Here is a 27,762-nt window from a genome sequence, read left to right on the forward strand (position 1 = left end):
AGTCACCTGGGTGAACCAGGTTACCACCTACCAAGAGAGAAAATTACAGGAGAGATAGGAGACCAGGACAGAAGAACAGGAGGCTGAAAACCAAGAAAGGCACAGGATAAAGGTCTTTCCTAGAGTTCAAACTCCAGCAATCATCATCATATAGACATAAGATGAAACAAAACCACCTAAGAGGCCTCATGGATAGAGAACAGAAGGGGCAGTTACACAACTTCCCTATAAGATCCTTTCTGCTCAGCCTCTAGGCAAATATATGCTCTATCGGGTCTGAATCTCTTTTCCACGGCACCCCCTCCGCCCACCGTGCTTTCCATTCCTTTCCTAGCACCACTGAATACTCATTTGATGATCAATTCACACCCACCCCCTCCAGAGTCGTGGACCTCACTAGCCGATTGCAATGCCAGATTTCTCAATGAAACAAGATCAAGGATTGTATGGATGTCACATCCCTGCAGCTCAACTCTAAGCCCAGCAAGGACAGCTTTGTGCCTACCCACTCTCCAGTATCTGCTAGGCTTCTCAGAAAAGAGCTTTTTTTGTTTTAATCTGTTGAGCAGTAACGACATTGACTCTTGTTTTCTTCTAATAGTTTTGGGCCAGTAGTTAGAAATTAATCTCAAACGCTTAGGCTTAGAGAGCCAGGGGCTCAGCAAGTGTGCACCCATTGTTTAGTGCTTTCAAAGGCTAATGGCAAATAAATGCTTGCAGGAGAGGAAAAGAATATGATTCGATCTAAATTGAAAGGGGCCTGATTGAAAGCAGTTTCCCACAGAGAAAAATCAGAACATTAAAATGAATGCCTTTGAACCGCTTCAACTATTTCTGCATCCGTCCCTGAATAATGTTCCTCCGTGGAACACATCTCAGGGTGTTCCTGCCCATCAATACTCCTTCCTCCCTTCGCAGACCTGAGTCCACAGCTTTCAGGATGTAGTTACCCCAAAAGGTATCCAAGTGCGTGATAGAGACTGAAATGCTTCAGTTACAACTCTTCTATTGATTCAGCCTAAGACTCCCAGCAGGGTCTCCCCCATACTATCCATAGGCATCCTGGTTGTATTTGCCTCAACAGGATCCCAATTCTCCCAGCCTGTCCAGCTCTCCTTCATCTGGTACTTCTGGCTGGGCTCCCCCATGAGGACGGCACTCTCCAATTAGGCAAATTCTAGCAGCTCTCTTTAAAGCTGCAGTAAACACTCATCACGTTGACAGACCCTGGAGCTTGTGATGAGACTGAATGAGACTCACTTGACATGACTCAGTTTTCCCAAGCTGACGATCACTCTGCGTCACAACTGAGTATCTTCTAGAGGTCATGTCGCTTCCCCTTTTGACTCATGTTTCCTGTCGAAATTGACGGTCACTTCAGTCTGCCACTTGATGTGATCCTGCTTCCTCACCTACTGGATGGCAAGTCCCACTTAGTTCCCAGCCCCGGCCTGAGGAGCTGTGCAGTAGAAAGGATGGAGCATGTGCCTGACTCTACTGACTCAGCCGGTGACTGATTCTCAGTTTGTAAGTCTGTCTGTTTCCTTGTGAAGAAAAAATAAATAAAAATAAAAATAAATTTAAAAACGGAGGTAAAAACACTCCAAAAGATTTCTGTGAACATTACAGGAGATGCATAAGGAAAACTCCAAGAACCAAGCTTGGACCCAAGTAAGTAGGGGCTCAGCAAACATTAGACTGACCATTCGAAAAAGTTAGAAATGGCTCGGGATTGGCAATTCCATACAGTTCTACTGGCCATCAATCAGCCTTACTACATACACACTAATATGAGAGTTGTTTGTCTGGGTCACTGGGTACAAAGAAGGTATAATCTAGAGGCAGAACCTCAGAATACCTTTTACTTCATCAAGAAGCAAGGGATGCCAGCTCCGTACTAAGCACTTTCAGTGCTAGAACAGTTCAATGAAGCTGATTTAAGAGAGGGGGCAATAATATGGCCAAAAACCTTGGCTTGTGGAAGATACGGACTTTCTGGGGTCAGATGCCAGCTCTCTTATCATTAGCGATGTGAAGTTTAGTAATCTATTAGCCAATCTGAGTCCCCAGGTTTCTCTCCTATTGTATGGGACTAACACAGGATTATCATGAGGATTACATAACTGACTATGCAAAGATCTTAGTATATAGGGAAGGGTTAGGCTGAGGCTAACTGTGGATAACTGCAACTCGGTGACGGTGAAGGAGCCCTTGCTTTGCATATGCAAAGACCTGGGTTCTCTCTGCAGCCCCAGGAAGGAGAGATAAGAAAGATGGGGAAATAACCTCAAGGCTCACCCACCGCTAAGTAGCAGAGACTGCTCAGCACAACAAGAAATGGAAGGTACTTTGGAGTCTGAATTCAGTGTTAATTCGGGTTTTCTTTTGAGCATTTTCACCTAAATTTAAATGCATCCACACGCAGCACTGTGTCACTGTCACAAGGCTTACCCTTAGAGGATGAGGCACTAGTTGTGACACAGAGAAAGACTCCAAATGCCTTGCCAAGGAGACTGAACACATGGGTTCCTGGTGTGTTAGGGAAATGACCCAGGGCCATAGACAGACAGCAAGGAGGGGGCCATCAGTTTGTGCAAGAAGAGGTTATCAGTTATCATGAAAATGCTTGACAGCAGGTGGCAATCTTCTTTTCACACCCACCATGCTGCCCTTAGAAACAATTTTATTCAAAGGGACTCAGCAGGGCCAGGCATTTATTGTTAAGCCTGATAAACCAGGATCCCCAGAACGTACACAGTGGAAGAAAAGAACAAGAAAGAACAAATTGTCCTCTGACCTCCAATGTGTATAAGCTGTGGCACACAACACACACACACAGGGACACACAGGCACACAGAGGCACACATGCATGCATGCCAGCACATATGCCCATGAAAGAGGAAAAAAAAAAAAAAACTTTAAATCTTTTGAAAGGTTTTCTTTTTTTAATTCGTGGTTGGTTTTTTTGAGGCAGGGTCTTATGTTGCTAAAGCAGGCCTCAAACTCAATCTGTGGATGGAGACAGACGTTTGAACTCAAGACCCTCCCACGGCCATCTGCCAAATGCTTGGATTACAGGTGAGCTCCAGTCCTCGTATCAGACTGCCTTTTTGCCTTTGTTAACTCATTCCCAGTCCTCAGGTGGTTCTGACGTGCTCCTCTGAAGCAAAAGAAACATGCAAATGATACAAATACAGAATGCACACATGCCTGCCAGCTACACGGTTGTCTGATTTGCCTCATTCTCTAACAGGAACACTTATAGACAGAGGAGCATTTGGAAATGGCCAGAAGATTTTGAAATGACAAACTTTTTCCTTTTTTGCTGCTTACACCTTGGAAGAAAAAGTAAGGCAATATGAGATTGGAACTCAGGCAACCTCAAAGTCGACAGCCTCCTCCCTGTGGGTTCTCCCACTCTTCCACTGCAGTGGAATGGAAACCTACACTTCATGCTACCTGTGTCCCATTTTTTGCACTGCAGGCACCTTCAGAGGTTTGGGGATTGTTAGGGGAGATGGCTCTTCTCTGGAATGGAGGACAGGGAAGTCTGAAGACATCAAAACAGCTAGGAAGATAGCTGAGCCACCTGCTGTTAATTGGAGTCCCTTGGTGGCCAATGACAACACATGGGAATTCGATGATGACATAATTCCACAGGCCCTCTGCTAGGTGCTCACGACAGGTGACACCTGTTCTATGCAACACATGTTGCCTTGGCATCATCTCTCGCTTGCTGTTTAGATTGTTGCTAATTCTAACCAGCCTAAAAATAAGGGTAGAGGGGAGCGGGCATTTATTGATGTAACTTTCTGCCCTGAATCTTTTAGAACTTTCTGAAATTTTGGCACAAGATGTGTCCATGTCTCTTGGACTTATCAGCAGAGGAGTGTGAAGGAATGGTAAGAACTCACACAAGGTCACAGTCAGAAACAGAAATGACAAGATCTCCCACGCCCTTGAGTCAGAGTGCACAGTAACCCCTGAACTGACAATTCAAATTCATCCACAAATCTGAAGCGATCTTAACGAGAATTAAACAAGAGAATTGTTTGTAAATGGACAAGCCTGAAGTAAGTGTGGGCACATTTTTAGGATAATGGGTTTTGTCTCTTCTCTTATGAGAGGTCTCATTGAAAAGAAAATGAACTATAATACAGTCAAGAGAAATTATAGACTCATAAAAGACACAGTGAATAAAGCAGGCAGGCTGACAGAGAGTTCAACACAACTTGAAGAGACAGGACTGGATGGAGGGAAGGTGGGTGATTGGCAGGGCAGAGGAGGTAATGATCTGAGTCGCACAAAGAGAATCACCGTGGAAGGAAAAATACACGAGCCAAGGAACTGAGCAAATCCAGGGCTGCTTGGGTTTGGAGTCAGCAAGCTCTGAGTAAGCGCCTCTGGGTCAAGGGGAGGAGCTAACACTAGTGCTGCCCAAACAGGCAGCATGCACTAGCTGGTCCGATGCCCCGATACATATAGTGCCTGGTCTGGCCTCAGTCAGAGAAGACACACTTAACCCTCAAGAGACTTGAGGCCCCAGGGAATGGGAAGTCCTGGGGGTGAGGGTGGGGGTGGGGGAATCCTCTTGAAGACAGGAGGGAGAAGGAATGGGATGAGGAACTGTGGGAAGGCAGACCAGGAGGAGGGTAATGACTGTACTGTAAAAATATAAAAGTAATTAATAATAATAATAATAATATGTTTTGCTGGAGATGTGTTGATGCAGGATGTGTGGTCAGACTATTGATTAAAGAATTCTTTTCCTGACAATTGGTTGGGAACAGTTTAGGTTCAGGGTTCCTCAGACAGCAACAGACCAGGGATAGTACATGAAGTTTGCAAAGAAAAATAATTGAGCTACATACTTGTCCTAGTTTGCTTTCTCTGGGTGTAATAAAAATGCCATGACCAAAACCATCTTGGGGAGGAAAGGGTGTAACATCCTGTTCACAATTGATCATAGTGGGAGGTGAGGAAGGAACCCAGGCAGGAACATGGAGGCAGGAACTGAAACAACAGTGTGGGGGGGGGGGGGGAGCCGGGCGGTGGTGGCGCACGCCTTTAATCCCAGCACTTGGGAGGCAGAGGCAGAGGCAGAGGCAGAGGCAGGCAGATTTCTGAGTTCAAGGCCAGCCTGGTCTACAGAGTAATTTCCAGGACATAGAACAGCCAGGGCTACACAGAGAAACCCTGTCTCAAAAAAACCAAAAAAAAAAAAAAAAGAAGAAAAAGAAAATAAAAGGAAGAAAGAAAGAAAGAAAGGAAGGAAGGAAGGAAGGAAGGAAGGAAGGAAGGAAGAAAAAAGAAAAAGAAAATGACAGGTTTTACTTAGGTTACCTCTTCCAATATGACCTTGGCTTGAGTCACATTAACAACAACAAAACTAGCCTGCATAGTAATCGGTTTCCTTAGGTTGGCTTCTGCATGCTACAAGGACGTAAGGAATGTCAGAAGGTTTGTTTGTGAGTTAGTTAGTTTGTTTGTTTTGCCTTGTATGAGACATGGTCTTAAGACATGATTTCTTCTGGAAATGGAAATTCAATCAAAATAAGAAACTCAGTAAAGATGGAGGAAAGAATTTAATTCATCTAGACCGGTGGTTCTCAACCTGTGGGTCGTGGCCCCTCTGAAGTTAACCAACCCTTTCACTGGGGTCACATATCAGATATTTAGAGTATGATTCATGACAGTAGCAACCTTACAGTTATGAAGTAGCAATGAAATTCATGTTATTGTTAGGGGGTCACCGTAACTGTCTAAAAGGGTTGCAGCATTAGGAAGGTTGAGAACTAACACAGAAGTTGCTCTGAAAAATAAGGAAGAGGCGAATTCTAAGAAGACCACATTCAACCAAAAGGGTGTTGGGTGGGGCTGGGATGGGACGAGGAAGTGTAAAACCAACGTGGCAGTAAAATTTCTTAGCAGGAACAATGAAAGTCCACAGGGAAATGGGTGAAAGAAAACCTATTCACGTCAAAACCTTGGGCCTTCTGAGAAGTTTGCCCTGAAAAGGAAAAGCAGCTGTAGTCTGGAGCTGTGGTATTTGGTAGCTTCACTGCACAAGACAGATACAGAAACCTACAGGGAGAGAGCCTGGTCAATAGGACACAAAAAGTTGGGGTGCCAAGAGGCATTTCACTCTTGAGCAGAGCATTTGAACCCCTGTCTGTGGGCTAGAACACTTGGAGAACCCCAAAACTCCCAAAGCCAAGTCGCACTGCAGCCCAGTCCAAATGACAGTCACTGGGGGCAGAGCAGACATCCGTAGATGGAGTTAGCTAGGTGGGGGCAGTAAGGAGAGGCCTGGGAACTACTGCTCTGAGAAAAGTGACTGGGAAACTGCGTGTCCTCAGGTGAAAGATTCAGAGAATCCCAAGCAAAAACTCCAGGTAAAGGAGGTCCCACAGTGTCGGTCCTGGAGTGCAAACTCAAATGCTGTATGTAGGCAGATACTTTCAGTCAAAACTCAGGTGATTTCTGCAAATAAAATTCTAGCAGAATAAGGTCTGTGTGAGTGATGTCCAAGACAAAAGAAACAAGCCCGTACAACTTCAGATCGTGTTAGGTGGTATGGCCCGTGCCTATAATCCCAGCATTGTACAACTAATGGTTCAAGAACGACTTGTGTTATATAGTGAGACGCCACTGTTCAAGGGCAGCCTGGGCTACATGGTGAGACCCTACATAGGTTTCTGTATCTGTCTTGTGCAGTGAAGCTACCAAATACCACAGCTCCAGATTGCAGCTGCTGTGAAGAATAGTGAAAAGATCAGGTACAGAATCCAGAGCCACTGTTTTCTGCGTTCAAAAATAAATGAAATGTTGAACATTTCATCAGGAAAGTAGAATCTATACAGAGAGACTGACTGGAAAAGGAGCAGGGTGGAAATTCTAAACTGCAACACGCAGCAGTCACAATGAAGGAATTAATGAAAGAGAGCCTGCTAAGTGGCAGAGGGCTCACCTAAGGTTAGCAAGCCTGGATTTAATCCAAAACACTGCAAAAACATTTCGAATAGAACAGATGTAGCTGAAAGTTATACTGCAGAACTGTAATATAAATTGGGAGATAATATTCAGAAAAACTATAAAAGAAGAAAGGGAGGAAGGAAGGAAGGAAGAGAGAAAGAAAGAAAGAAAGAGAGAGGGGGGGGAAGGAAAAGAGAAAAGAGAAAAGAGAAAAGGAGAAGAGAAGGGACGGGACAGGACGGGACGGGACGGGACGGGACGGGACGGGACGGGACGGGACGGGACGGGACGGGACGGGAAAGATTAAACTTTCCTGAAGGGCCAGAGTTAATATTTTCTTATCACAAAGCCCATTCTACCTTCCTATTGTAACAATTCAGTTTCCCCATGTAGTTCAAGGAACAAAAACAAAACAAAAATCTATAGGTAGTAGCAACCTATATGCAATGTTTTATTTACAAAAACAGTTGTCTGCTTCACAAGCCAGTTGGTCAACATAACATAATGTTGCATCTTGCAGACATATGTCTCCAATTAGTCACAGGAGGCAAGGAGAGAGGAATATGGTCTTTTAAGCAACAAATGAGGAAAAAGAAATGCCTAGTTTTGTCTAGATGTTTTTAAACAGGCTCTTGCTCCACAACGATAGACCATGACGTGGAATCGTAAGCTGAATAAACTCTTCTTCCCTAAGTTTCTTCATGTCGGGCTATTTTGTCACAGCAACAGAAATGACACTAAGACACAGCAGCTAAAAGAATAGTCACTGAATGACGGAGACACCTGGTTATACCCTTGGAAAAATCCATGTTCGGACCCTGGTCATGCCCCATACACAGAGAAAGGCGTCTGCTATTTCCCCCAAGTTCAAACCCAAAGGAAATGAGAGACAGCTTTCCTGTGGGTTTCGAGTAAATGCCCGCCCGGTCCAGGTCACTTGGACAGGAGGACAGAACTGGCTTCGAGAGGCAAGGAAGTGCAAAAGGCCAGTGCCTCCGCATGCTGATGGTGGTAGGCTGCTCAGTGCCCTTGGTCTCTGCTTTGTCTCACCCGCCTGTTCCCTGGTATCAACATTGTCCCAAGGCTTTTTTGTCCTGCAGACTTCTGGGAAGCAAGTCCCTGGACTCTTGGATGCCCAGTTCAGCCCTTCCCTTCACTCTCCACCCACAACAAATGTCCAATTTTACCATATTTCCAAAATCTGTAGATAGAGTCATAGATGGTAGGTAAGAAGTACAATTCAGGGAATAAATAGCTTTTAGCACATGTCTGAGCCAGCCCCAGTCTTGGGTCCCTCATACCTTTTCCCTCTCCTATGACCAACCTGCCAGCATGGTGGCACAGAGGTACCGTGGAGGCTCTTGCCTCAGTACCATGGAGACAGGATTTTCCTTTTCCTGAATACTGAGTGCTCCAAGAGAGGCCACTGTCTTGGTGTACACTTTGTGTACCAGTGAGGTTTTTAGAAAACCTGAGTCTCTTCCCTTCCACACTCCAGACAGGCCCAGTCTGATGAAATGCATGGTTTCCTTGTATATCCTTACCCCGACCCCACCACAGAGAAGTCAACCCCACCACGGAGAAGTCAACCCCACCACGAAGAAGTCAAGGATCCAACTCCTCCTCCCCACCCCTCACCTGCTCCCCAGGCCAGGATCCAACAGTACTCAGACAGCAATTGATTGAAAGTATTAATACGTTCACCCATGTGAATCTTCAGTCTAATGCGATATCATGTGTGGGACTTTAGCAAGTCAACCCAGGTTGCATTGGCGTAGAATCAATACTGTCCCTTTTAGTCAATTCCTGTCTTGTATTGATTGGGAATTTGAGTGGTGGTGTGGTGTTAAAGTCCAGCTTTACCCAGGATGCCCTTTGTCACGTGCCATTTGGACATAGGAGCTACTGGTCCTTAGGACAATTAAAGGTCTCAGTTTACCCTCCATGGCAGCAGCCCCGCATATTAGAGGAAGATGGATTTGAACAAACTGTTCTAGTTTCATATCTATTGCTGTGGTAAAATAGCCCTACAAGCAACTTGGAGAAAAAGGAGAGGGAGGAGGGTTTATTTGGCTTATGCTTTCAAGTTACAGTCAATCATTTCAGGGAAGTCGGGGCAAGAACTCAGGTTGGCTTCAGATTCTCTATGTAGCCAAAGATGACCTTAAACGCTTGATCCTCCTGCCTTTGCCTTCAGAGTGCTGTTTTTGATCCTCCATGCCTGGCTCAGGAGGATCTTTCATACTTGGTTGGTGAACAACCATCTCCAAAAGCTACCTGATAAACAACCTCAAGCCGTTTTGGGTGGAAGCCATGCAAATCAGGTCAGGAAGGGAACCGGCTTTTGTGTTCCTGTTCCTCCTCAAAGGCTGTCAAACAAATCAGGATGGTGTAGATGGGAGATGTAAGGAGGCTCAGGTGTGCAGCGACCCTGCCTTCTGCTCACCACAGGCTCCCTGCACACTCCCAAGCACTTCCCATTTCTATGTTCAAACTATATCTGCCAATGCTCCTCCTGTCTGAGAGCTTCCCTGTACAATAGCCAAGCACAGCACAAGAGACCACCAGTTACAGCTGGCCTGCCCAGGGGCTCCATGGACTATGAATGTGTAGCTGTTTTCAAGACAAGTGGGCACTCAGTTTGTCCCCTTTTTACAAACTTCTGTGGCAGTCAGGATGGCATACAGACATCCTAAGGGTGTGAGACACTCCCACTTTCCCCTGTGGCTGGAGCTATAAGAAGCCTTTCATTTGCTAAACTGGGCCAAGTCAGAAAATGTAGTCCAGGGTTCTAATTCTAGCTTCCCCTCTACATCTCTCCAAGTCTTCAGACCTCAGAATCTTTGCCTGGATGTGCGAATGTGGGTATGCGAATGCTGAATGGATATGAGGCCAGGGATGGTAAACCCACTGTGATATCTGGAGGGGTGCTGCTGCTGCTGCTGGTGGCAGGCACCACCAGGTTGTGCTACCTAGGTAAATGTGTTCTCTGAATTTGCAAAGGTGCTGTTCACACCGCAGGCCCCTTGAAGGAAGCTGTGGGCTGTTGGTGGGTTGGATGCCCCAGAAGTTTATTGCTTGGTTAAGGGTACTCAGGAGGCCCTCAATAGGTGATCATTTGCGACATCAACCAGATGCTACATCTACAAAAGAAGAAGGGCCTGTGAAAATACATATGGCACAAAGTGTGATGGTGTGCTTGGAAGACGGAAGCAGGGTTGTGGATTCGAGGTGAGAGCAGGCTTCATGGAGAGCTGTCTGAAAAGTGGTGGTGGAGGGCGGGGTGAGTACAGAGTAACACAAAGAGATGGCTTAGAATCAAGAAAAACATACGGCATCACTAATTCTTACCAAAAAATGAACCAATGTCAGCTTGGAGCATATTTTAGGTGCCTGGTTGCTTATTTAAAAAAAAGAAAAGAAAAGAAAAACCTTAGATAAGTCTGCTGAGCTACTGGCTTTGTCTCAAGAGGAATCTTGGGTGTTTCTAGGATCAGATGGGCCCAGAGCCCAGGTGAAATGAGAGAGGGAGAAGGAAACAGAGGACAGGGGCCAGAAGGTGACTGTACGTGGAGGGACGCCTTCAAGAGCAAGGGAGCAGCTGGGAGAAGAGCTGGCAGCTGAAACTGATGGTTGTTTCAGAACTGCTTACTGGACTAACTGACCAACTGCTAGGGCTCTTGTCAAAACAAGAGGAAGTTGCTAGGTGGTGGTGGTAGTGGTGGTGTTTGCTTCTTTTGTTATGAGACGAGGTGAGTTTTTTCTGTCTGGAAGGTGAATTACCACAGAACTGCCTGTTTCGACACAGTAGTCCTATAGAGAAGAAGCCCTTGGCCGATGGCACAGTGGGTCTTCTCGGGTCCCCAGGAAGCAGACACTAGAGGCTGGTTACAGAGGCAGAGCAGTCCCGGGCAACAGAAACCCAGGTTTGATGAACAGGCCATTTTTCTAACATATTTTTTATGGAAATACCTCAGACCTTAGTACAGTGGAAAAGCACTTTCAAGGACACACTTCCTGGATTCCATCACCTTCCATTTTACTAAGCTGACATTATCGCAGCTACACGTGCGAGATGGATTCCTGCCATCGGGAAAGTTCAAAGGTTTTAGGAACTTGGTGCCAAAAACCCAAAATATGGGAAACAAGCAAAATCTATGACTAAAAGCATGTTGTAACTTTAGGGGCTTGGTTTGTTTGTTTTTGATAGATTTTTCACTATGTACTCCAGGATGCCTTCAAATTTGTGATCCTCCTGCATCAAACTCACAGGCATCCTGAGTGCTGGGGTTACAAACTTGTACTGATACTCCTATCAGATTTTTTAAATCACACCCTAATTTGCTTCAGAAGTATATAAATCTTTCCTTTAAAAATGCTACATGATCCCCCCCCCAAAAAAAAGAAAGAAAAATGCTACATGATAGCCCATTAGGGCAAAGTACAGTTAAAGCGCTTATTGCCCAATAAAACCATGGAGAAAATTTGGGCAGTTCCTCAGTTCCCTAATTCCAGAAAGGAAATGGAGTTGATGGGTCATTCTCTCTCTCTCTCTCTCTCTCTCTCTCTCTCTCTCTCTCTCTCTCTCTCTCTCTCTCTCTCGGTGCTTCTCTCTCAAGAATGCAATGCTTAAGACCAGGAATCCAACAGATATATGAGGTCCAGGAAGACCTTGGGTGGCTATCTTCAAGGATGCTGGGTATACAGTGCATCCCTTTGGTACATCATGACTGCCTTCAGAGAGTGTTAGGCATCAGTGAAGTGTTCAGTGGTTTCTCCTGCTATCTGGGCCGCCATTTTGAAAGCCACACTTGGCGGGGTTATTTCTACTTGTACTCATCGTTCCTACTAATGGGACCTGAGACTGGGGAAGTGAAAGGACATCTCCCTACAGCTTCTTCTTTTCCAATCAGAGATGACTAAAAGGAGACAAGGCTGTGGCAAAATTAAAAGAAGTTGGTAGAGTTTGTTTGGGCCCCTGTCCTCCTACTCGAGCTGCCTCATCCCATAGTCTTTACCCCTGACTAAGTACCCGGTGACTTCCCCCTTTCAGACTACCTCACTGGGGTCAGCAGAGGAAGTAGATGAGGAAAGGAGGTACCTAAGAGGACAGAAGCCAGCAAGGCTCAGCATGGTGGATCTTGGAAAACCAACAGCTATGGTGTAAGAGCAGGCCAGTGACACTTGAGTAGGCCAATGCCAAGGCTTGAGTGATCATGAGAGAAAGTTCCTGGAAAGCATATTACAGAGTCCTCAACACTCAAGTGGGAAGAACCAAAAATGTAGGTTAGCTGGACAAATTTCATACTGATTAAAATGTCACTTTGTTCTTTAATCCCAACATAGACATTAAAATTGGCCTCTGTATCATTACCACACCAAAGCCTACGGTGGCCACTGTGATTTAGGCTAATGTAATTCAATGCCTGGCCTCTGCCAGTGTGCCTCTGCCACATACTCCTGCTGCCATATAGAGCAGCTCCCGTCTTTGCTATGATTCATTGAAATCTCTCTGTACCATAAGCCAAAATAAACGTTCCTTCTTTTTCCTAGTTTCTGTCATGGTTTTGGTCATCGCCTAGCAAAAGAAATTAATCCATCACCTCTCTCCTTTTGAGCGAGCTCAGGACAAAGCCTGTGTGGTGGTTTGAATTGGTTTGGCCCCAATAGATTCATGTATTTGAATGCTTTGCCATAGGAGTTGCACTACTAGGAGGTGTGACCTTATTGGAGGAGGTGTGGCATTGTTGGAGAAAGTATGTCACTGTATAGGTGGGCTTTGAGGCCTCCAGTGCTCAGACTCCACCCACCCAGTGCAGAAGACAGTCTCTTCCTGGCTGCCTTAGAACTCTCTGCTCCTCCAGCACCAAGACTGCCTGCAGGATGCCATGCTTCCTGCCATAATGATAACAGACCGAACCTGAAACTGGTAAGCCAGCCTCAATTAAATGTTTGCCTTTATAAGAGTGTCCTTGGTCATGGTGTCTTTTCACAGCAACAAAAGCCAAACTAAGACAGCCAACCTTTTAGTTTCTTGAAATGCAAAGAAAATTCCTCAAGACTTGTGGTTCATTCTGTTGCTGTTGCCTGGGGAACCCGCATTGTTCTCCTACATGTCATCTCCTGCTAACACTAATGTCTTAGAGTACTCTGTCATCATACACACACACACACACACACACACACACACACACACACACCGTTTAAATTAGCTCCTCATGCTATTGAACCTTCTGGGACCCTGAACCTTAAAAAAATAAATAAATAAGATAGAAAACACCAAGAAAACAAGGTCTTCTAGACACAACAGGACTGCCTCACATATGAACTCAGAGACTGAGGCAGTGTGCATTAGACTTGAACAGGTCTAAACCAGACCAGGGTACCAGAGCTGAGAAGGGAAGAGTACCCAAGCCCCCATCCCTAAACCAGCTGCTATCTCCAATGGAGTCTTAAGGACAAGGCCATGCCCAGCAGTAGGTGGTCAACACAAAATGAATTCAATGACATTTTAGGGTTTTTTTTTTTAACCTTATGGGTCTTTTGTTTATCTATTACGGTTTCTGATTTTGTGTTTTAGTGGGAATTCGATGTGTGTGTCTCTACATCTGTATGTGCTTCTTATGCTTTCTGTATGGCTCTTTTCCCCCAGTGTCTTTGTTTTATTCTATCCTGTTTTGTTTAGTTTTTATCATTTTATATATTTTATGTATTTATTTTCAGATGTCTATTTGTTTTCTAATGAGAGAAAGGAGGAAAGAATATGGACTTGGGTGAGTGGGGAGATGGCAGGAGTTGGGGAAGAGAAACTGTCAACAGAACATATAGTATGAAAAAATAAATCTATTTTCAATTAAAGAAAAAATGTTATTTGCATATGAATATATGTTTAGCCATTGTATCTCTCTAGAACCCTTTTTTTTTGGGGGGGGGGGTCATACTCCCAGTTCCAAGCACAGCACCTGACACGGGGAGACACACAATCAGCATCTGTAGAACAAATGATGAACACGTGGACTGCTGGCCTGCATTAGCCTGGGATCTAACTCCACACACCCTACTGGACGCACCTGAACTCTTTCCAGTTTCCCCATTAGATCTGAAATACCAAGAGGACACGGGACATACGTGTGCATCTTTCCTCCTTCCCTGGAATGTCTAGCCTAGTACCTTGACCGTTACAGATGCTCTAAAGTATTGTGGGGAAGTGAAAATCAGACCTTATACCTATGGCTGGCTTGGTACTTACTATGGCCTTGAATTCACAGCATCATCCTGCCTTAGCCCGCTGAGTGCTGGGATTACAGGTTTGCACCAACGAAGCATTTTTAATAGAAGTGCCAAACAAAGAAGGCTGTCACTGCTGATACATCTTACATCCCCGGTGCCCACGATGTCCAGGTGCATCTTCACATTCCTGGAGCAGCAGGATGCAAAGTGAGAGGATGGAGTCAAAATGGCAGACTCCTTTACCTGCAGAGCGGCTCCTTTTCTGACCTTGTCAGCGAAGCTCAAACCCCCTATACTCTCAACCTGTGGAATGTGGCACCTAGCCTTGGCTAGAATACAGGTTCAGCTTCCTTTCTCCTGATAAGATCGATAAGAATGCAATCAGCAAGCACCTGAGATTCCTGGAGTGCCTTCCCACGCTCTTGAGGCATCCTAGTACCTTACCCTTCAGCCAATGAGCTTTGCCCATCCTGGAGAGTCTCAACCCCTTCCCCAAACCTATATAACCCTTGGTTCACCCTGAATAAAGTGTATGTGTACAAGCTCGCCCCGAAGAAAAAAATAAACACAAGCTAAGATCATGTCTGGGAGAGCTGTTTCACTGAAGATCGTCAGAGAAGGCCCTGATCTAAATGAGCTGTAACATTAAGATCCTCAGGAAAAGGACTTCCAGCCCGGGGCGGTGGTGGCGCACGCCTTTAATCCCAGCACTTGAGAGGCAGAGGCAGACGGATTTCTGAGTTTGAGACCAGCCTGGTCTACAAAGTGAGTTCTAGGACAGCCAGACAGCTGAGTATTCCACTGACACAGTCTGTGACAGATGTGCCTCTTTTTACAAAGGAAAGGATTCATCTGATTGGTGGAAGAGACAAGTCTAAATGGCATTCGTTTCCTGTAAATAGCTTCCACGGAGCAAATCGTTCAAAGCCCAGCAGAGTTTTCTTCCTTTCCCCATTAACTCAACTGATGCCCTTGAGGGAGGTGCAGCGTCAAACAAGCTGAGCTGTGTGTGAGCCGAACCATTAGAGGGGACAGCCTGTGGTGAGCCCTGAATGACTGAACTTGGGTTAGGAATGTGGGCTCTAGCAACCACTCCGTGAGCTAGTACTGTGAACCAGCTAAATCAAACTGCTAACAGAACCTCACTTTCCTAAGCTCCAATAATAATTTCTGTGAACATTTCTATTTCTTAATCTTCAAGAGGCAAGTCTATGGGCTAACGTTCTCCTTAATTCAGATATTTCCCCTACTGTGCTCTCGAATAAGAACGCTTCCCCAGGTCAGGCAGGTGAGGGGTCAAGGACTCTGCTTCCAGGGAGTTCACTTTCCCTCACTTGATTTTGTTGTCTTGGAATTCGCCATTATGTGACCTCTTCCTCCTGACCTCAGTCTAGACACGAGAATAACTTGAACAAGAGCTCTTACCTGCACACATGACAGAGGTTTAATCATTTAAAGACATCAACCTGGCTCCCGCCGTCCATGTTAAACCTTTCTTCTTCCTTGTATTTTAAGTAAATCATTTCCAGGCATTTCAACATCTTTTATGCCTGTATTCCTTTGTTTATCAGTGCCAGTCTTAAAATATGATCCCCAAATCTAAACTTGTATCCTTGCTGTGATCTCAGCAGATGGCCCAAGAGGAAAACCAAGGAGATGGCCAGTACAGGAAAGCACTGTCGATGTCTCAGAGGAAATCTGCAACTCGGGCTCTTTGGGGTAAGCTAGAATTGTGGCAACCCTATTATAATGAAGATGAGGAAGCAAGCTATGACTGCTAAGCCAGAAGAATGCAGAGTTATAAAAGCCTCAGCTACAATCACTGTAGTTGTTTCCCAGACTAGCCCAGCCCTTCTGATAATCAAGGCATTGGGAGGGAAGAGCAAGATCATTCATTATCGGAAACAAAAATACCCCCACCTCTAAACTCTTAGATACCCCTCCCTATGTTGGGCTTCCCCAGTTTGGTTAAAAAAAAAAAGTCACTGTTCTGGGAACTAGAAATGTAACCATTGGTTACGTGTCGGGTAGTCAGAGGCTGCAGTTTATTTGTTCATAGTGTACTTTATAAAATGTCTACCTAAAAAACACAATGGATTTTGACAGCACCTGATAATAATCAATATGAGAAATATATCTAGCCTAAACATATACACATTAACCTGGTTCTCTCTCTCTCTCTCTCTCTCTCTCTCTCTCTCTCTCTCTCTCTCTCTCTCTCTCTTTCTCCCATAATACACACTGACCTTAAACTATGTAGCTGGAAATGATCTTGACCTCCTGACCCTCAGCCTCCATCTTCTAAGAGCTGGGATTTCAGGCAAGCAGTACCATGCCAAGTGGGAGGAACATATCTCACGTATGTTTAGTAAATAACATTGTTCATTATTTTAGCCATTTATCAAATTAGTAAATTTTTTTTCTACAAAGTTACTAGAGCAGACAAAAGACCAGAGATCTACTTTCAGTTCTGTTTTTCCCTATAGGTAAAACACAGAAAAGTTCTTTCTACTCTCATAGGGATTCAGAACCAACCCCCCCAGGAATAAAATAGAGAGGATAAATAAGACATATATATATATATATACATATATATATATATATATATATATATATATATAGTATTTTTCAAGACAGGGTTTCTCTGTATAGCCCTGGCTGTCCTGGAACTCACTTTGTAGACCAGGCTGGCCTTGAACTCAGAAATCCGCCTGCCTCTGCCTCCCAAGTGCTGGGATTAAAGGCGTGCGCCACCATCGCCCAGTTTAAAATATTTTTTAAAAGACACAAAATACCAAACTTGATACTTATTGCTAGGGATGTTGATTATATACGGAGCCTTAAGTGTAATTGTAGAATCAGTACTTATGGGATGGAAACGTTAGAGTATTTTAGTCATGCTTTTCCAGTTATTGGGAGGGGAATACCAGCAGGAGCCGGCACAAGCATCAGCTGACAGACAGCACCTGCAGTAGCTGATAGTGTTCAGAAACTTCCAGTCACTAGCGAGAGGTTCTATAAAAGATGGCTCAGAGTACCAGAACAACACTTATGATCTGAGCAACTCAAACACATTTAAAATGAAAAGAAAACCAAAACACTTGGAAGCATCTCACTCTCACACAAAATGGGCTCAGTGGCCTGGCCTGTTCACCGTACCACACATCAACACCCAAGGGCCAGTCTCTCCTCGGGCACAGCACATCTTCTACCAAACCAACATCTAAATTCAAGGATAAAAAGTCATTTGTGTTGGGCTAGCCTCAGTTTAAAATGTGACATATTTTCTCAGATTCCAAAATTGTTCTTAGTATGAATAAAATAAATGAAGATGCAAGGCCAAATGCAGAAAACTACCAGAACCCAGAGTGGGAATTTATACCAAAGAGGGAATTACATGATTAGCAGTTTGATTTGCAAAGGAAAAGTCCCTTTCCTTATTGGAGACTCATTTTGAATGTGAAATTAGGCAGGGGGAAAAAACACCCTATTTTATTTAACTGTGATTAGGACAAAATAAGTATTAAAGTAACAAGAAGTATTAGGCGGGTTAATAAGTACTTCAAAATCCAGGAGAATAAGTCTTCCTGGCAAAGACCTTGTAAAAAATAGGAAAAAATGTAGTAACTTAAGCCCAAGACAGCTGCATGGCACATGCTCAAATTCACGGCAACCACAGCACCCTTGTCAAATTTGATTGTTTTCGATTTCTGTAAACAAATCACTTAGAGTTGTTTAAACTACCATGATAGCCTAAAATTCCTACCAATTCTTTCCCTTCATAAATTGAGTTTTAATTACAAATACTGAAGTAGGTGGAAGGGCTTCAATGCAAACGAAAGTCATGCAGTGTAAATCTCAAATTCTCACTTTTCTTCTAACCACCCCAGTGACTCAACAGGCATAGTAGGGAAGCTACCCCCCCCATCTGTTAACATATTTAAAAAGAAAAGTTAAACATCATGGGGCAGATTGGTAAAGGTGAAAAACTCAAGTCAACAATTGCCTCAGAAGGGAAAGAGAAAAAAATTGCCTTATTAGGGTGTGTTAAGAGATACCACTTCCCCCAGAGAACACTTCTTGGCACTGCCTGAACCGGAGCAGGTACGCAAATCTCAGTAAATCATTTATCAAGAGGTAACTCAGCAGGTGAAAACTAAAGGGACTCGCAAAATAAACATTTACAAGAACAATTCTGGAACTCTTATTAAAACCAAACCAAAACAAACCAAAACAAAACATTTCTTGTTGCATTTCACCACGCACTGAATGGGCAACTGGCTTTGATGATCCGATAATAGGCAATCTGTCCAGTAGCCCATCAGTTCTTTATTTGGTTTGTTCATTTATTGCGTCCTCCAATCACAAGAGATCATTAGGGGTGAAGAAGCCTATGTGACTACTCGCACACAAAATCTGCCACCGCGGGCGGGCCATACTTCCAATAGATGATGGATAAAGAATTTTTTTTTCTGGTCTTAGTTGGGGGAGGGGGAGTGTAGGGTGAGGGGGATAGTGTGCGTGCCTCACTCTACAAGACGAATTTCCCTAGAAAGAATCCAAAGAAAACTGCTCCGATCACCAGCAGAACAACAGGAAGAGGCGTGCTGCGAGCCGGCTTCAAGGACGTGGAGGAGGAGGGTCTGGGCTTGTCGGGATGCGTTGCCTTTCTGAGTCTCAAGCCATCTTCCAGTTTGTCACTTTCTGTCGGCGGTTCAAACACACACCTCAGTTTCGAATCCATTAGTTCCCCAGGGTGTGCCTCCCTCCACACGGCTTCCAGATCCGAAATGTCCGGAGGAGCAAACACTGTCTGCACCATGAACTTGTGCTTGACCTCCTTGCTGGGGCCGCAGCAGGAGGGTTGCATCGTGGCAGCGACGGTCACGGTGCAACCCGGGTCGATGACTCCGTTGTTGGGCCGCACGCAGTAGCGCCGAGGGCTGGTGCTCTTCACCTTGAAACACACCTTCCTCGCCGACGGGTTGCGCAGTTTAAGATGCGCCGTGAGCAACCCGGTGAAGGGGCCTTTGAACTTGAGGTCCGTGGGTGGGTCGAGGACTAGGACCTGCTGGGGCTTCGCGGGGGCGCGGGAGGTGGACGCCATGGGGACGGGAGCGGGTGGCGGTTCGCGACCCCGGGTCTCCGCGTCACAACCGCCGTGGCCACGCGCGACCCCATCCTGGGCATCCTGGGTCCCAGAAGTGAGGGGAGTGTGTGAAGATATATGGTTTGTAAAACCTTGCCTCCGAGATAAAGATGGGTTATTGAGCTTGAACAGGCAAAGAACTGTGACATAACATCTCGTAAAATAATTACGTATCTGAGCCCCTTGAGACTCAGATCTACGTGTCTGAGTATCAGATCTACATATCTGAGTCTTGAGGGAAGGAGGGTCCGCGTGTATTAAACATGGTAACGGTAAGTGAAGCGCTTCTGAAATTTTACCTGCCTACCTCTCCCGCACTCTACACACAGTGATGATAACGTCTTTGTAAAAAAAAAAAAAAAATTCGAAAATGAATGGAAAAATATACACTGAATTTTAAAAAATTTAACAATTCTCTAAAGTATTTTTAGGTGTCTGATTCTGTAGCGATAGGTAAATTTACCCTCCCATTATTACAAGGGCACCCCTACCCTAGATCGCTGTGCTGGTTAGTTGTGGACATCAACTTAACCTAGAGTCATCTGGGAAGAGCCTCAGCTGATTGGCCTATGATCCCCTCTGTGAGAGATTGTCACCATTCATTATGTGAGATGTCCTAGGCAGGTGCGGGAACAGGGTGGGGCAGAGCAATATTCCTCTGATGGGACCTGCTTGAAGATCCTGCCCTGATTTCCCTCAATAATGGACCTGGAATGTAAGCTGAAAGAAACCCTCCCCTAAATTGCTTCTGGTTGTAGTGTTTATCACAGCAACTGAGATCCAACTAGAATCCCATCTAATGAGAAACATACAGGAAGTGTTATATATTTCCTAGGAGCTTTATATCCATGCTCCACTTAAAACAAGGTTCCTGTCAGGAGGTGGCACGAGCAGAGAGCTTCAGAAGTCCTTCTTTCCCTCTGCCTTTAGGGGTGTGAAGCAGGACACAGTTGCCACTTTGCTGAGTGTTATTTGAGTAGGAATCCAGCCAGCCCCTTCAGCCCTGATTTCTTCATCTAGGAAGCAGATAACAGAAACGCTGATGTCGGCTTTGTGTGGGTTAGGTGAAGTAATACACAACAAGAAGGGTCTTTACATCACACACCCAAATCTGTTGTTAGTCATGTGCAGTTCTGGCCCTGGTTAATATCATTAGGCTACAGTCTCCTAGATAAGGTCTGGTTCTTGCCTACAGCGAAGGGATACCCAGACTGAGCGGCTGCTGGCAACGAGCAAATATTCCTTAAATGTACAGAGGGACGAGATAACATCATCCTACTGTAAGATGTTTTCATTTGTTGTGGTGCTGAGCATCAAACCCAGGTCTTTAAACACGTTTAGACAAGTGCCCTGCCACTGAGCCCAGCGCAGGCGAAGGGTCTTAATGTATTCAAGTACAGGACCAAAACTACAAAGCACAAGCAAACAGATAGAAAAGAAGGCAAGTTTATGAGGCTGGCACACTCTGGGCCCAGTGGGTGGAATTATTCTCATTGACACATGGCCATTGCTCGGGGCACTTGTAGAGAACCATGCAGCAGACTGACTGCATCATACCCTTGCAAATACCATGATTTCACACAAAAATCCAACAGTGGTTTAAGGAAGTCACAAAAATCATTCCAGAGAGTGGTGGCTAGGTAGCTAGGAAGGCAGGATTTAGACTCCAAAAAAAGGGTGGGATGGAGCCTTACGAGAGCCAGACTTAGTTGTCATTCTTGTCCTTGGGTCCTTCAGTTAAGGCAAATGAAAACCATGTCTACCTTGAGCTTCTCCATCTCTGTCACACATTGACACTACCATGCCCCACTCCCCACCCCATAGCCAAGCCTTGGCCCCATTCCCACCTAAGTCCAATCCCTCCCTCTCATGGCAAGGTCTGGTGATCTGTGCCAAATAACAATGGGAAGTATTGGTCTGTGTTCTGGGTCACTAGATCAAGTTTAAGACTTAAAAGCCACTGGACTTCCTTCTCCCAGAATAAACAGTGAGGCAGGAGGCTTCCAGGCAACACTGACAGCCAGTTCTTGCCAAACCAGGAGCAGGCATGGGGCTCAGCCAAGGGTGACTAGCACACAAAGCAGGGAGACGGGGAGCCCAACATGGAAGTACAGCCAGGCATGAGCGCCACGTGCTTGTAAATCCCAGCACTTGGGACCCAAAGGCAGGAAAGTTAGAAGTTCAAGGTCATCCTCATCTACATAGCTTCTTTGGGGCCAGCCTGGGCTACTCAAGATCCTGCCTCAAAACAGAACAGAAGCCAAAACAGTAAAGAGAGGGGGTGGAGGGAGGGAGGGAGAGATGGAAAGAATGAGAGGAGAGAGAGAGAGAGAGAGAAAGAAGGAGGAGGAGGAGGAGGGGAGGAGGGGGAGGAGGGGAGAGGGAGGAGGAGGAGGAGGAGGAAGAAGAGTAGGAGCAGCAGCAGCATCGAAGTCTCCAGAAGTACCATTTCCACTTTTCGAAGTTACTAAATTGCTACATCTTCTGGCTGACAACTGCTTCATTCTCTTAATGAACCTGTCCTTGCCGGCCTCTCACCTCTCCTAATTTATGGGGTTCCCCATGCCTGCCGTCTGGAGTACACATGTCTATGGCACAGCCACACAGAAATTCTTCATAGGCCTCTTTAACCTGAAGGCATGTGGCCCCGTAACAGCCTTCTGCGCTGTCACTCACCCTGAATCCCCTCAGACCAATCAAAAAAGACCAAAAATACGGTTGGTCCCGAGCAGAGCCTAGGCTGCTGAGGCCACAGGCTGGGTTTGCCTTCTCTCTCCTGTACCTAAGGGAGGAGTAAAAGCTGAGACCGATTGCTTGCAATGGCAGCAAGTGCCTTCCTCCCAGTAGGCATACGCTGACAGCACAGGTTCAACAATACAGTGACTGAGAAACTTCACTTGTTACGGCTTTGGTTTCTAGTTGATAAAACTCCCACTGTAAGCAAAAAAAGCAAAGAGAAACATAGTCTCTACAGGAAATGAAAGTTTCAAGGGTGACTATTTGGATCCATAATTTAGATCAAATGATGTCTGGACTTACTCCATTTCTCTCTTGCTAAATAGTCACCAATTTTCCCCTATTTTGGCTCTGTTCTGAGAACACTGGACTTCTGTCTCCCAAGAAAATGTCTCTCCTTTTGCCCCGTACATCTTTATTATAGTATAATTGACAAATAAAAATGTATATGTTATAGCACACAATGTTTTGATGTATGTATATACTATTAAGTTGTTAAATCAGGCTAATTAACTTATCACCTCACGTACTCATAATTTTGTGATTTTTTAAAAAAATTTTGTTAAGTTGGACTCTTGCTATGTAACCCAGGCTAGCCTTGAACTCATGATCCTTACAGGTGTGCACCACTACCCCCAGTTAAATGTAATCTCACTTTGGATTTTAAGTTAAATGTAGTCCCACTTACCTGTTTCTCCTCTTTCTCTTCTTGCTTTTAAATCTTGCCAATAAAACACTATCCACGCCGATTATTGCCAAGAAAACTTCCCCTGTATTTTCAGAGTTTTACAGTTTCAGGCCTCACATTTTAGAGATGCAATTAATCCACTCGAGTTCACATGAGATGGATATCTAGTTTCTCTCTTATGCCTGTGAATAGCTCACCGTCCTAATGCCATTTATAAGGAGGCTGCCATTGCCACTTTTTAACCTACTGCCGTGCTCGACTGTGTCGTCTGTGTGAGGTTATGTGCACGTGGATCCTGTGCCTGTGTAGGAGGCCAGGGGTGTCTGATACCTCAGGAATTGAAGTGACAGGCTCCTGTGTCCCACCCAGCGTGACTGCTGGGAACTGAACTCACCACGTCTTCTGCAAGCACAGTGCATGTTCCTCATCGCTAAGCCAGCTCCCCAGCCTCCTGGTGACCATCCTTTCTTCCCTGTGTGTCCCTGACACCTTTGACATTTTTGTTAAAGGTCATCTTACAGTAAATTCACACATTTGTTTCCCGGCTCTCTATTCTGTGCCATTGTGCAATATGTCTGACTTTATGCTGGCCCCAGGCCCCTGGCGGTGACTGTAGCTTTGTAGGAGCTTTAAATGAGGCAGTGTGGCTCTTTCACTTTTTTTTTTTTTCTTTTTGCTCATGCTTGTCTTGGATATTCAGGGTCTTTGTCTTGGATATTCAGGGTCTTTGGGGTTCTATATGAATAGGATTGTTTCCTGTTTCTGTGGGGAAATGTCGCTAAAATGTAGGGGCTGCACTAGTTATCTGGATTGCGTTGTGTAAGCATATGCAATAATATTCACTGTTTTGATCCACGAAGGTGCTGTATCAGTTCATTTATTCGTGCCTTGAGTTTCACCATTTCACCGAAGTTTTATAGTGTGGGTTTACAGATTGTTTATATCCTTGGTTGTATTCATTCCTAAGGGTTTGGTTGTTTTGGTTTGGTTTTTGTTTCTTTTTCCCAATGGTACTAAAATAGCATTAGTTTTTGTATTTCGATTGTTCTGTTTGTGATAAGATCTGTGTTAGTTCATAAAAGCATACTGACTTTTTTTGTTTGTTTGTTTCTTCCCAGAGATGGGGCCTCACTAGGTAGCTCTGGCTGTCTTCTAACTTCTAAATGCTGAGATTTGAAGGAGTGCACCACCACTGCCCAGCAACACACATACTCTTGTGTTTTAATTATGTATCTTACCTAATTTTTACTGAGTTTTGCCAAGTTTAAGTTTGTGTTTTGGTGATTAATTTGGTGTTTCCTAGAGATAAGATCATGGCTTTTGCAAACAGAAATCTCCTTTCCCTTCCCTTCCCTTCCCTTCTCTTCTCTCCTCCTCTCCTCTCCTCTCCTCTCCTCTCCTCTCCTCTCCTCTCCTCTCCTCTCCTCTCCTCTCCTCTCCTCTCCTCTCCTCTCCCCTCCCCTCCCCTCCCCTCCCCTCCCCTCCCCTCCCCTCCCCTTCCCTTCCCTTCCCTTCCCTTCCAGTTTCTTCCTTTCTTCTTTTGAAGCCCCATATCAGTCAGTCTCACTGTGATTCATGCTGGTACTTGCTTATGCTATACTCTAAGAATAAGTTCTCGTTCAACAAATCACATGACTTGAGAGATGAAATACAATAACTGGCAGGTTTAGTCAGAAGCCCTTCTCCAGCTACTGAAAGGAAGATTTGGAGAGACGTCTCCAGGGCAAGAAAGAATAAGGATCGGATAAAACATTAGCTGTCCTCCACCATGGCTATGCCATTGTCTCATGAGTGAAATTCAAGCAGGACACCTCAAGAACCAGTGACTACAAAGACCAGTGCTGTCGATGGGCCCGACGCCCAATGGGATTGGGGGAGGGGTGGACGCAACTTAAGAGAATTATGTGCATTGGCGTTGAGTCATCGTAGCTCCTAAATGGCCATCTATCTACCTTTAGGGGAAAGGGCCTTACCTGAGCCAGTGGATTTCAAAAGGCTTCAAAATAAATACGATTTGTATCGTGTCTCAAGGATTGTGCAGGATTTGGACTGAACCCTGGAAAAGAAGAGACGCAACTCAGATCTGCAGGAAGGAAGGAAAGGGGAATCGTAATGCAAGAGGGAAGGGTGAGGCTTCAGACACAGCATACCTAGCAAGCATCGAGGAATTTCAAACTCTAGAGCAGTGCTTCTCAACCTGTGGGTTGGGGCTGGAGAGATGGCCAAATGGTTAAGAGCACTGACTGCTTCTTCTGAAGGGGCTGAGTTCAAATCCCAGCAACCACATGGTGGCTCACAACCATCCATAATGAGATCTGATGCCCTCTTCTGGTGCTGTACTTAGATATAACAAATACATCTTTAAACACACCCTGTGGGTCAACCCCTTACACGGTTGAATGACCCTTTCACAGGAGTCACCCGAGACCCTCCGAAAACAGATGTTTACATTAATCCCTAACAGTAGCACATTTACACTCATGAAGTAGCAACAAGACTCATTTTATGGTTCGGGCCCCCCCTAACATGTGGACCTGTACTGAAGGGCCATAGCGCTGAACTAGACCCGCTCCCGATCAGTGACGTCAGCAGCACTGTCTTTCTGTCTTCCTTCCCCTGGATTGTTCCGATCTGTAGACAATATTCTGGGTCTGGAAAGATGGCTCAGCAGTTAAGAACTGCTTCCAGATGGCCAACATTCACTTTCCAGCACAAATACGGTGACTCGCAGCTATCTGTAACTTCAATTACAGGGAATTTAACAATCTCTCCTGAACTCCGTGGGCATCAGGCACTCGTGTTGTACACAGACATGCACGCAGGCAAAACACACATAAAATAAAATGTAAAAACCTAACAAAACAAATACTGTCAGTATCCAATTTTGCCTGGGCCTAAATATGGTAGAGGCTTCCCCCAACTCTTCTCTGCCTCCTTCTCCTCCTTCTCCCTCCCCCAGCCAATCTGACTTATACACAGGAGCAGAGTTTGAGTTGGAACAACCCATGAGCTGGGTGCAGGAAAGCATTCTTCTCCATACCCAGGCAAAGTAGACTGAAACAAGCTGAAAATGAGCTGTGTGGTTTTCCCTGTTTGGTGGTTGCCATGGATCCCAGGTCTGCATCTTTTCATCAGAGGTTTAGGACTGCCAAAAGGCAGGGGCTGAGGAAGGATATCTGTCTTAGCTAGGGTGACTATTGCTGTGACAAAACACCATGACCAAAACAGTTTGGGAAGGAAAGGGTTTATTCGTCTTGCACATCTATATGAGTGTTCATTGTTGAAGGAAACCAGGACAGGAACTCAAGCAGGATAGGAACCTGGAGGCAGAAGCCTATGCACAAGCCACGGAAGGGTGCTGCTTATTGGCTTGCTCCTCATGGCTTGTTCAGACTGCCCTCTTATAGAACCCAGGTCCATCTCTCCAAAGGTGGGCCCACCCACAAAGGACTGAGCCCTCCCTCATTAATCATTAATTAAGAAAATACTCTACAGGTTTACCTGCAGCCTGAGCGTATAGGGGCATTTTCTCAATTGAGGCTTCTTCCTCGCTGATGACTCTAGCTTGTGGCAAGTTGAAATAAAACTATCTAGCACAATCCCCTATTTCTAAGCACTACAGTGATGAAACTCTATGTAACTTAGAAGCAGAGCTGAGGAACAGTGGTCACGAGAAGGGAACAAGGCCCCAGAAGAGGGACAAAACAGATAAGGGGTGGAGAAGGAAGAGCTAGAGAAAAGGCTGACAGCAAGCAGGCACATCAGTCTGGGAAGAGCTTAGACCCACAGGCCTGTACCCAGAAGGACCTTGCTCTGTGTTCTCGGTTGAGCAATTGCTGGATAGAACTTAACTCTCTTTCAACTGCAAGTTCCTCATCAATAGAACAAAGATAACAAAGATTCTGTTGTATTGCACGAATTAACAAAACACGGAGTTAAGTGCCTGGGGCTTCAGACGCAGCTCAGTGACATTCCAGTGTGACTCCACTGAGCCGTGATTCCATTGTGTCTAAAACAGAACCAATGAAAGAAAAAGCACCTGGCTTATAAGGGTGTAGTGAGGACAACCTCAATCATGGCTGGCAAGAGCGAACAGTCAACAGGTAGTAATGATACGATGGTATACCGATGGTACTAATTGGATTAGTTATGGTCCTAATTGAATTAGTTATGCTGCAGCTGTCTGTGTGGCATGTAGGCCAAGCAGAAATGACTGACAGAAGAGGACAAGAAGCTATATTTCTTGTGAGAAGAACCCATAAGTCAAGAGCCTTCAGAGTAGGTAATGTGTTGTTGCGAAAACGTCACCATCAAGTTGGGCACTGTGGGGCACGCCATTGATCCCAACACTTGGGAGTCTGAGGCAAGTGGACCCCTGTGAGTTCAGGGCCAATCTGGTTTACATAGAAAATTTCCAGTCCAGCCAGAACTACATAGAGAGAACCTGTCTCAAAAACAAACAAATGAATAAATAAAACAAAACAACAATGATGGTGACAATGACAACACAAAGACATAACTAAGGATCTACCCTCTTTTCTGTCTTCACACTCAGCCTGTTGCTATTTCCCAACTTGGGTTGTTCCCTCATAGAGCAAGATGGTCACATCCAGATGACCTACCTTACAGTTACCACACATGAGAAACAAGATGAAAGTGATCACCCCTTTTTGCAAAAGGACTGCTTCGTGAATTTGGGTGTCACCCTTACACAGGGACTGCGCTAATCTCTGTATCAACCCAATTAGTATATGTGCTGCCAAAGCAAGTGCTTTCCTTTTTTTTTTTTTAAGACAAAAGAAAACTTCCCTAGGCACTCCCCTGCGCCAGCAGTTTCTTCATGTTTCATTAGACGGGAATTGCACACACTAATAGCTAAGTTTGCCGCTCGCCTCAGAAGAGATAAAGGCAAGGTTCTATTAGCAGTAAGGAGGTATGTGCTGCATTGTGTGTTTTGAAAGTGGCCCACCTTGAGCTACATTAA

At 45.1% G+C, this 27,762-nt stretch overlaps 1 non-coding gene and 1 pseudogene across 2 annotated transcripts in view; both read right to left on the reverse strand.

Annotated features, from left to right (window-relative positions):
- Positions 1-27,762, reverse strand: part of Gm4107 — a 139,603-nt gene that overhangs the window by 95,033 nt on the left and 16,808 nt on the right. Inside the window, exon 2 of the transcript XR_001782500.1 lies at positions 24,752-24,834. This is a non-coding gene — a transcript (predicted gene 4107). The remainder of the gene's footprint in view (positions 1-24,751; positions 24,835-27,762) is intronic.
- Positions 18,456-19,338, reverse strand: Mospd4 (motile sperm domain containing 4; annotated as a pseudogene). The gene has a single exon (NR_045438.1). The product of NR_045438.1 is annotated as a motile sperm domain containing 4 (transcript).

Source organism: Mus musculus, chromosome 18 (genome assembly GCF_000001635.26).
Source record: "Mus musculus strain C57BL/6J chromosome 18, GRCm38.p6 C57BL/6J".
Classification (NCBI taxonomy): domain Eukaryota; kingdom Metazoa; phylum Chordata; class Mammalia; order Rodentia; family Muridae; genus Mus; species Mus musculus.